At 43.1% G+C, this 10,583-nt stretch overlaps 1 long non-coding RNA gene across 4 annotated transcripts in view; it reads right to left on the bottom strand.

Moving 5' to 3' along the window:
* Positions 1 to 8,890: 8,890 nt before the first annotated feature.
* The window catches only part of LOC122813444, a 436,310-nt gene continuing 434,617 nt past the window's right edge, over positions 8,891 to 10,583 (bottom strand). For all 4 annotated transcript variants that reach the window (XR_006366686.1, XR_006366688.1, XR_006366687.1 and 1 more), the window contains exon 3: positions 8,891 to 9,414. This is a non-coding gene — a long non-coding RNA (uncharacterized LOC122813444). The remainder of the gene's footprint in view (positions 9,415 to 10,583) is intronic.

Below are 10,583 nucleotides of genomic sequence, written 5' to 3'. Positions count from 1 at the left end.
GCAAACAGCACCAGAATTACCCATTTAAACACTTAAACCTTGCCTGTGATATAAATAGGACCTGCTGGAGATACAGGTATGTATCCTAGAGAATACCCCATCTCTGGAACAGGCTTCCCATCCATGTGAAGCAGATTTCCTCCCTAACCAAATTCAGGTTCAACCTGAACAATTGGATGGAGAACAGGAAATTCATCACTGGTTTGGCACCTATGTCTCTAATGGACACAGGTAACCTGTAATGGTTCATATCCCAGGCCCATGCTTACAGTTATCAAGGGTATTAGAACTTGTCAGAGATTTGGGATTCATGGCTAAGCTTAAAAAGGCTCCTGAAGTTGTTAGCCTAGTAAACACCTATGAACCATATTATTTCTAGTGCAGGTCACATGCCACTTTTACTTAGAGATCCTAGCCCAACTTTTGGTGGCTGGTGTTTGCACTTACATCATCAAGACCCTGCTACACATTCCCTTGACATATACATGCTTCCACACATGCACCTTTTGAAGGCTACTCAGCAATTGCCACTGCTAAGCATGTAACAGTGCACTGCTTGCTATGAACCTACTGACAATGCAGTGGCCCAGACTACCCCCACAGTCCCTCTCTCCCTTGGTTAATGCCAGCACCCCCCAAACCAGATGCAACACAAAGGCAACTGTGGGTGTAGTCCAAGGGTGTGACACCCAACTGTAATGAACATGTCTACTCAGTCCCTGTCCACTCCAACACTGCATTCCTTACTCTGAAACCAGGGTTCCACCATGGCTTTGCAATAGGATCCAAACAACATGTCACTTCCCTCCAGAATAGGCACACCCATCCTTCTCCAAAATGCTGCCAAGCTTCCCAAGCTGCTCGTTGAACTTGGGTCACTGTAGGCAGGGGTTAATTTCCTTTCACTTTGTTTTCTTAGTGTTTTACTTGAGCTTTTATGCACTCATATTGCATAGCCTTGTCACCAATTTGTTATTTTTACCATTTTAGAGTGCAAAACCAATCCAACTCAAACAAATAAATATAGTTGAAAGAGTGTTCATGCATCTTTTCCTGCTATTTAGATTTCTAGAATATTGTTTCCTATCCAAGAACATACATAGACATCCATAGATCTAGCACATAGAAAACAGTGCCAGCACATGCTACAGAAACAGTCAAATCCTCAAATGTGAAAATGCATCCCTAAGTGGTGAAGCTGGTTTCTAGGTAGGGAGAGTCTCTGCATGGTACCCTTTATATACACACCTGGCAATTTCTTCTCTTCCATCTGTGTCAAACTGGAAATCATGAGTAGCTTTTTTGTGCTTTTTTTGTGCCTATTCCTTACTATGTGCTGGAACTTAGCACAGAGGTGCAGTGGGTAGCATTGTTGCCTCAAAGCAAGAGGTTTTCTGGTTCAGTTCTTTGCTAGGGTGCCTTCTTTGCAGAGTTTGCATGGTCTCCTTGTGTTTGCATGAGATTTCTCTGGATACACCGGCTTCCTGTTATAAAGACATACAGTAGGTGGATTAGACACACTAAATTGTCTGTAGGTATGACTGTGCATGCGTATATGTGTGTATGTGTGTGTGTGTGTGTGTGTGTGTGTGTGTGTGTGTGTGTGTGTGTGTGTGTGTGCGGTACGGAACAACAACAGTGGCAGGGCTAGCCACCCCACTGGCTCTAGACAATTGTCAGTGTTGATGTCACACCCAGATCTCATGAATAAAAATTGGAAAAAGTGGTTGTGAATGGACATACTGAGATCTGAAGTCTATCAGAAATACAGGACAACAATATAGAACTGCAAGCGCTGTACACGTACCTCTCAACTTCTTTATAGGTTCAAAGCTAAGTAGTAGGCTAGCTGCTGTTGTAGGGAATGTTAAGCCTAGCCAGTTTCTCTTTTTGTGCTTGAAATAACCTGTCCCATTTGGTTATAGATTGGCCTTACCCATCTCATGGTCAATAAGGGATCATACAATAGATACTTTGAGGGGACCCATGCATGAGATAAAGCATTTAGATGCTGCCTCATTAGTAGTACAGGTGACACTCCTGGGGTAAATGTTCTGTTTCCCATCCATAGATCTAAGTTGTGCTTGAAAATGGACAGGGGTGAACTTTGTTTTATGTGGCTGGGGAGTCTGTTCCACATCAGTGGTATCCTCTATGAAATATACCTGTCCCCTCCCAAAACCATTCTGTTGATGTTGCAGAAGAGGCTTAAATCCCTAGACGGAGTATTCATGATGCCATTTCACTTGCTAATGTGCAGTGAGGCCAACAGCAGTGGGTCTGAGGATGCCTTGTATGCCAGACACATGTCACTTCTTAGCATTCTGTAGGATACCATGCGTAGACTTGGCATTGGTTATTTATTTATTTCATTGATAAGGGCTTTAACATTCTGGGAATTACTCTTCTTACTTGTAATCAACATTATTTTCCTTTTACTATAAAGTTCGTTGATACTGTGGTTCAACCATTTGTGTTTGTTTCTGGGGTTAGCCCTGTACTTGTTCCTGCAAGGTACAGCTGCATCTGTGCAACTGTTTACATGCTGGTATAGTGTGGTGGTGTACATGTCTCCATATTTAATTAAGTTAACTGAGTTTAGTGGGTATTGGAAGCTTGCCATGTATCACCTAGGAATAGGTAGTTTGACTTAAAGAAATTTCTAAAGGTACTTTGGGTAGAAGGGATGTCTGGTTTCAGTTTTATTTCAAAGGAGACTGCTTTATGATCAGATCTAACAAGTGCTGAAGATACACATGTAAGATGCTCCTTTATTAGTAAGAACAAGGTCTAAGAAGTCATTCCCTGTAGTGGGTACTCTGACTAATTGTTCCAGGGCATTTGTATTGACAAAGTCCAGGAATCTCTGCAGTGGTGATTCAGGTTTCCCAATGTATAGTTGAATAGTTTAGATCATCTAGGGAAATGGTATTGAGTTTAAATATGAGTGATTCTAGTTTCTGCAGACAGGTGTTGTGGCTTTCTTTGTCCTAGAGGGAATTGCATAGCTAAATAATATATGATATAGAATCTTTCTGATGGTTATTTGGACATGAAAAAGCTCTAGTGCATCATGCTGCTTTACCAGCCTTGATGTGATACTCGTCTGAATGTAAACTGATACACCTCCACCTTTTTTCCCCCTCCTGCACAGTAGCTGGTCTAAATGTGTTGAAGGCTTATAGCTATGCACAGCTGCAGTACTTCTCACTATTTTATCTCAGTCACTACACATATGTCAATGTCCATACCTCTCAACTGTCCAGATTTTCACAGCATGTCCAGATTTTTGCCTAATATTTTGGCTCTGTTCCTCATAGAATTTGTGGTTTTCTGGATTTTTGTGGTAAATCAATGAGGACTGAATTCATTAAATAATGACAGGCATTTGTGTTTCAGGCTTCATATCATTCAAAATGCATGGTAGCATAAAACCTTTTATTTCAGCAGCTGTCTAAGTTTCTAAGAGCAATATTTAAAAACTGTCCCTATTTTTGGGGCTTTGTCCCTCCATTACTTTTGTCTTTGTCCAGATTTTTTGTGCTAACAGGTTGAGAGCTATGCCAATGTCTTCATGGAAGAGAAGGGCTTATAAGGACTGGAGTTTCTTACTCTGGCTCCTAGCATTGATCAGTAACACCTTCATATTTTCCTTTGTTGTTTCATTATGTTAGTAGGTATGTCAGGTTGGTATTGACTAAAAAAAGGCATTATGGGATGTATAATGTTTTTCCAATAATCAAACCCCTAGAGAGGAGAGATGCAGGCCATCCCTTGTGAAGTAGCATGGTCTGTAGATCATATCCTCCCAAGCTAACAGGTATTGGACCCCCTTTGAATGACACCCAAAACTAAGCCAGTTATTGAAGACAATTATTTTTTGCTCATATTGTGGCATCATCCTTGAAGAAGATAGAATGTTTCTCAATGCTAGGCTCATACTTGCCTTAGACACATAATCTGAGAGCTCCATCATGTTTCATTCCTATAATCCAGGGTGGTACACATCAAGTCATTGACACCAGCATAAACTATGATAGAGTCATACTAGTTCTGGTAGTTGCTGCTCAAGAACTTGAATGCATGCTTGATCTGAAGGATCCTGGCACCAGACAAGCAACTAACCATCACTTTGATGTTCATCGTGCATACAGCTGCAGTCATAACAGATGGGTTTATCCTGCCGTCAGGCGGGTCCTCGGTCGGCCGAATTCCAAAGTCTAGGTCCGGCGTCGGATGTCGTCACTTCAGCAGGGGTATAAAGGAACCAGCTGACGCCATTTTCTTCAGTCTTTCTTGCCGCGCGGTGCCCGAAGCAGAAGCAGTTTGCAAGTGCCGGTCGGCCAGCTCCTGAGATTTATGAAAAATGTTGCAGCCGAAGTCTTCTTGAAAGCTAAGTACCCCGTTGGGGAAACTTTTCTTGCCTCAGACCGATGTCAGACAAAGTTAATAATTGCATTTCATGTGGGAAGCAAATGCCGCATAAGGATTTCCATTCCTTCTGCATTCCTTGCTTAGGCCCAGACCACAACATCTCGGCCTGTCGTTTTTGTGCTAGATTCAACAAACGCACTATTAAGCGTCGGGCAGAGTTCGCCCAACACTATTTTGGTAAAAAGTTTAATTACATTTTGTCGTCGGATACTCCGACTCCAGTTTTGAGTAAAAGACGCAAAGATAAGGACCGGCATATGAGGTCCGTGACTTCTACTGACACCACGCTAAAGCCGGCTACAGGTGCTCCGGTTCTCAGCGAGGTGCCTACGCAGCCACTGAGTACCAATGACGCTTCTTTAGCGGTGTCTTCTGTGCCCGAGGTCGCAGGCTCCTTGGCGCCCACTCCGACTACAGATACCAACGCCACCCTTGGCGGGGAAACTCAGAGTTTAGACAGGCCTGCCAGCTCTCAAGGTGTCTTTAGGCCTTCCTCTTTCTCCATTAAGGCTTTCACAAAATCTAAAGCAGCCATGAAAACTAAAAGACAAGTTCCACAGAGCCCCTCTCAGGGCCCCATGCCTAAAAAACAGATGCTCAAAATGGCTGAGGATTTGATTTCTCTTATCAGGGGTTCTCAACCTCCCTTGGACAAAAGGCCCAGATTGGAGGAAGACTACCCTTCCTCAGACCAAGCCTCTATTACCTCAGAACATTCTGAGGACCAGGAATATTCATATTCCCCTTTTGAAGATTCTGATGCTGAGGAATCCATCCCCTTGCCCCCCCCCCCCCCGAGGACTATTCCTTTGGGGAAACCTTACACACCTTGAGGGAACACTTTCACTGGGAAGGTCAGGATTACTCAGATTCCAAGAAAAGGCTCAGGGATTTTCTTTTGCTTCCTCAGCAGAGGCCTCTGGCTATCCCTCCTGTCTTGGATATTCTAGATGATGTGTACACAGAAGCCAGCCTCAACCCAGATTCCTTACCTCCAGCTCTTGTTAAACCTGATAGGTATTACCGGGTTCCTGATTCACACCAATTCCTTTACAAAAGCCATGCTGCTGACCCAAAAACTATTTCACAGGGTCCCAAGGGAATTAAGGCCTCTACTGCCAAAAACCCATTACCTTCGGAGAGAGATTCCAGAGCTTTAGAAAGGTGGGGGAAAAAGGTATACACCTTGGCCACTTTAACCATGAGGGCATTAAACTGTCAGTTCCATATGTTAAAGTACCAACAGTTTTTGTTATCTCAGTTGAAAAGCAAAATGACACAACCTGAACAACCAGATGTAAAGGAGTTGCAGGATTTGTTGCATAGTGCAGAGCAAGTGTGTAAACATACCTTACAATGTGGTTTTGATGCTTTAGAGGCCTCATGTAGAGCTGCTGTAACAGGGTCTGTCATACGTAGACATGCTTGGCTCAAAGAGCAAACCTTACCAGATCATGTCAAAGCTAAATTACTAGATGCACCTCTTCAAAAAGATGTATTGTTTGGTGTTAAAGCTGAGGAGGTACTAAAGAAAATGGAGGAAAAGGCAAGATCAATGCAAACAGTGAAAGATTTCCTACAGGTACAACCTCCACGTTTCAGCAGAAACTGGCCTTCAAAAAATTGGTCCTTTCCAGCCACAGACATACCTCAAAGAGGTAGATACAGGTGTCCGAGGGGTAGAGGGCAATCTCAAGGATCATTTAGAGGACAGACAACACTACAGTGATGTGGTACATAAACAAACAGGGAGGAACTCATTCATACCCCCTGTGCAGACTAGCCATGACCCTTTGGAACACGGCTCTGGAATTGCAAATACAACTTCAAGCACAATTCCTACCAGGGAAGGAAAACATGCTGGCAGACAACCTAAGCAGAATTATGACAGACCCACACGAATGGAAGTTGCATCCTCAAGTTTTCGCAAAGATAATTCAGGCATGGGGATGGCCAGACATAGATCTCTTTGCTACCCACGAAAATTACCAACTGGAAAAATTTTGCTCAAGGACCTATCATCCACAGGCCTGGAAAGTGGACGCACTCTCTTTCAATTGGACAACATCGACAGTCTATGCCTTTCCACCTCTTCCTCTGCTGCCCAAAGTTCTATTAAAAGCCAGAGCAGAGAGGCCAAAGATGATTCTCATTGCTCCAGACTGGCCAAGACAACACTGGTATCCACTTCTGAAGAGCCTGACGCATTCCCCACCATGGACCCTGCCTCTAGTGCCTCTTCTGTTGACCCAGCACAGTTTCAAAACTCTTCACAGTCAGCTGAAAACCCTCAATCTAGCCGCATGGAGGATTCTTTGATTTCCCAACAGATTCTCCTCTCCAAGGAAGTGCAGGATGTCATCTTGGAGGCCAGAAGACCTTCTACTAGAAAAGCCTACTCCGCCAAATGGAAACGGTTTTGTGCCTGGAATCAGAAAAAGGGCCAGAATCCTTGGGTACTAAATTTACCTCAAATATTACAGTACCTAGCTGAGATGTTAAATAGTGGACTTTCCTTCTCCTCCATCAAGATCCATGCTTCAGCCATTTCTGCACAATACAACACTTATCCTCCTTTATTCTCTCATCCTCTCTTAAGACAGTTCCTCAGAGGGGCTAAGAATATAAAACCCCCAAGGAAACCACCAGTACCTGCTTGGGACCTCAACTTCATTTTAGATAAACTGACCCTGCCTCCATTTGAGCCAGCTGCTTCAACAGAACTGCAATATTTATCATGGAAAACAGCCTTCCTTCTGGCTATCACCTCAGCACGCAGGGTTTTGGAACTACAAGCCCTCAGGGCTGTGCAACCTTTCATCATTTTCCATCAGGACAGAGTTTCCTTACGAACCAACCCTTCCTTTATGCCAAAGGTAGTATCCAGTGTAGCCTTGAATCAGACTATCCACTTACCTTCCTTTTATCCTAACCCACAAAACAAAGGGGAAAGACTACTACATTCCTTGGACGTTCACAGGCAACTTCGTTATTATTTGGACAGGACAAAGCCATTCAGAAAATCAGAGCAACTCTTTGTGTCCTATGCTACAGGTGCTCAAGGAAAGGCTATTTCCAAACAGACAATCTCAAAATGGATAGCCCACTGCATACGCTTTTGTTACTCATTCCATGGAAAACCTGTACCTGCAAGCATCAGATCTCACTCCACAAGGGCCACAGCTACCTCTGCAGCTTTCCTTAGGGGGGTTCCTACCAAAGATATTTTGGAAGCAGCTACTTGGAGTTCTGTATACACTTTCTCCAAGCACTATCACCTTCCACTATACTCTAAATCTAGAGCGGGCTTTGCCACAGCAGTCTTGCAGGGCATCCTTGCTCCTCCTAGTTCCACTTAGTGCCTACCACCCCTTTTTTAGCTTTGGGATTCTACCCATCTGTTATGACTGCAGCTGTATGCACGATGAACATAGTACAGTTTTGTACCTACCATAAATGTAGATGTTCGAGTGCTAATACAGCTGCAGTCCAGGTTTCCCTCCCTCCATCCCCTCTTGGAACAGGCCTTATTACAAACACCTCCTCATACATCCTGACTGGGGTATTCTTTTATGGTGTATTTGCTTGCACACTACTGTTTTTTGATTATATTGCATTGCATTATTATATAAGTTTATCTTTTGCCTTCCTTCTGGGGGCACCTGACATCTGGGGCAAGAAAAACTGAAGAAAATGGCGTTGGCTGGTTCCTTTATACCCCTGCCACACTGACGTCAGGGAAGAAGTGATGACAACCGACGCCAGACCTAGACTTTGGAATTCGGCCGACCGAGGACCCGCCTGACGGCAGGATAACCCCATCTGTTATGACTGCAGCTGTATTAGCACTCGAACATCTACATTTATGGTAGGTACAAGACTGTACTTTCTTGCTCAGCCTAGTAAGAGGCACATTTGCGTGTCTTAGAATGGAGTCACCTATAACAAGGATGTTTGGTTGGATCGATGCCTGCCTCACGGACTCATCATCTGTGACTTTTGGACAATTGTGCTATGTAAGGAAGTATGCTGTGTATACTTTCTGCCTGTGTTGTTCTTTGATCATGAATTATGGATAAAAGAAGAAATAATGGGGGGGGGCCTCAAAGGCCCAAATCAGGGACAATTTTTTAAATATTACGGTCATCAATTTAAAAAGTTAACTGAGCAGCAGGTTTTGCATTGATGTGCATTTTTCTGAAGAATAAGAAGTGAGAAACTCTGTCTGGTATTTTTGACTGTCAATAATCCTCTGTGATTTACCAGAAAATCAAAAAAATGTACGAGGGACAAGGTAAAAATATGAGGAAAAATCTGCAACAGTTGATAGATATAGCTGCACATATCTTCTCTGTAGGTAAATCAGTATGTACTTTCATTATTACATTATGTACCTTAATTAATATATTGTGGTTAAAAATGAGAAATTAAAGCAACTTATAAATTCTGTCATCGGAACACTTTAATTTATTTCATTTTATTTTATTTAATTTTGTTAGCTAGGTAGATCCCTGCCAGTTAGTCTAAGACCCTTTTAGGGTAGGGTAACCACTTATGTTTTTTATATTGATTTTGAAAAATTTGGCAAAGGGCACCTTGAAAATTTATGTCTGAAATAAAACAAAATAAAAAGAACTTCTACTAATATGAGCAAGTGACATTTCTGTTATTCATGCTGGATTGGAGGAGGTGCAATAGGTGGAGCTGCTTGATGTCACTGATCATGATTCAGGACGTCATGTTGAAATGGAGGAGGTGCAGTAGGTGGACCTACTTGATGTCACTGATGATGATTCAGGAAGTCATGTTGAAATGAAGGAGGTACAATAGGTGGAGCTGCCTGATGTCACTGATGATGATTCCAGAAGTCATGCTGGAATGGAGGAGCTGGAATAGGTGGTGCTGCTTGATGTAACTGATGGTGATTCTGGAAGTCAAGATGGTGTTGCTATAGAAGAGGCACGGTCTTTTCTTGCAGTGCTGTTGGAAAGAGAAGACTTGACCTCAATGAATGGTGGCACAGTAAAGATCAGGTACAATCTCTTCCAACCAGAAAAATCAAAATCAAGTTTATAAACATCATCCTCACATAAAATGAACAGAAATGATACGGATGAAAAATGAATATTTTGTAATAAAATTCAGAATTCTGTTTTTGTCTTCCAGTACCCAAATCTTTCAACGTGCACATCTGACACCATCACAGTTGGGTGCAGTGCAATTGCACCAGCTATTGTGATTAAATTCTGTGCTTTGCAGAGCACTCGGTTCCTTGCTTTGCATCATACTTTGCAAAAGCAAAGACATCAATGTTTTACAGGGTAGCTGCAGTGGTGCAGCAGTTAGCGTTGCCGCCTCACAGCAAGAGGTTCTCCAGTTCGATCCTTGGCTGGGGTGCCTTCTGTGTGGAGTCTGCATGTCCTCCCTGTGGTCGTGTGGGTTTCCTCTGGGTGCTCCAGTTTCCTCCCACATCCCAAAGATATGCTGTAGGTGGATTGGACACTCTAAATTGGCCCTAAGCATGAGTCTGTGCATATGTGTGCCTTCTGTGGAAGGTTGGGTGCTGAGCTGGCAACTCGACACTGTAAAACTCCACTGCCAATCATGAGTGGACAGGTTATCCACTGTGGTGACCAATAACCGGGAAAAAGCTGAAAGAAGAAGAAGATTAACAGCAGTTTTATTTCTTAGTATCTGCTTTATACAGTCCATTGTCATGTGGAAGAGCATACTGTTGTTGCAAGCAATGGCAATAAACCAGAAACCAACTGCAGACAAGATGCCACTGCAATACAGAGGACACATTGCTCCCTTCAGCACAACACACACACACACACACACACACACACACACACACACACACACACACACACACACACACACACACACACACACACACACATCTAGGATCAGTTTCAATCTACCTGCCACCTATGAAATTACAATCATGAGAGCTTAATGTATTGTCACAATAAAAGCGAAAATTTGGTAACTTACAGGTGTGCTGACTACTACTGCCTAATTGTAAACAGGAGCTCCCTGTGCAGATACCCAGGGGGAGAAAGGAAGCATCCAGAGACCTTTACATTTATATCTTAAAGTTGTCACAAGTATTGGCAAACATCAGATGTGTCTATGAAGGATGCTTC

This window comes from Protopterus annectens, chromosome 10.part0 (genome assembly GCF_019279795.1).
Source record: "Protopterus annectens isolate FY-2018-M chromosome 10.part0, PAN1.0, whole genome shotgun sequence".
Classification (NCBI taxonomy): Eukaryota; Metazoa; Chordata; order Ceratodontiformes; family Protopteridae; genus Protopterus; species Protopterus annectens.
The sequence above is the reverse complement of the archived record's forward strand: the minus strand, read 5'-3'. Positions and strand labels throughout refer to the sequence as shown.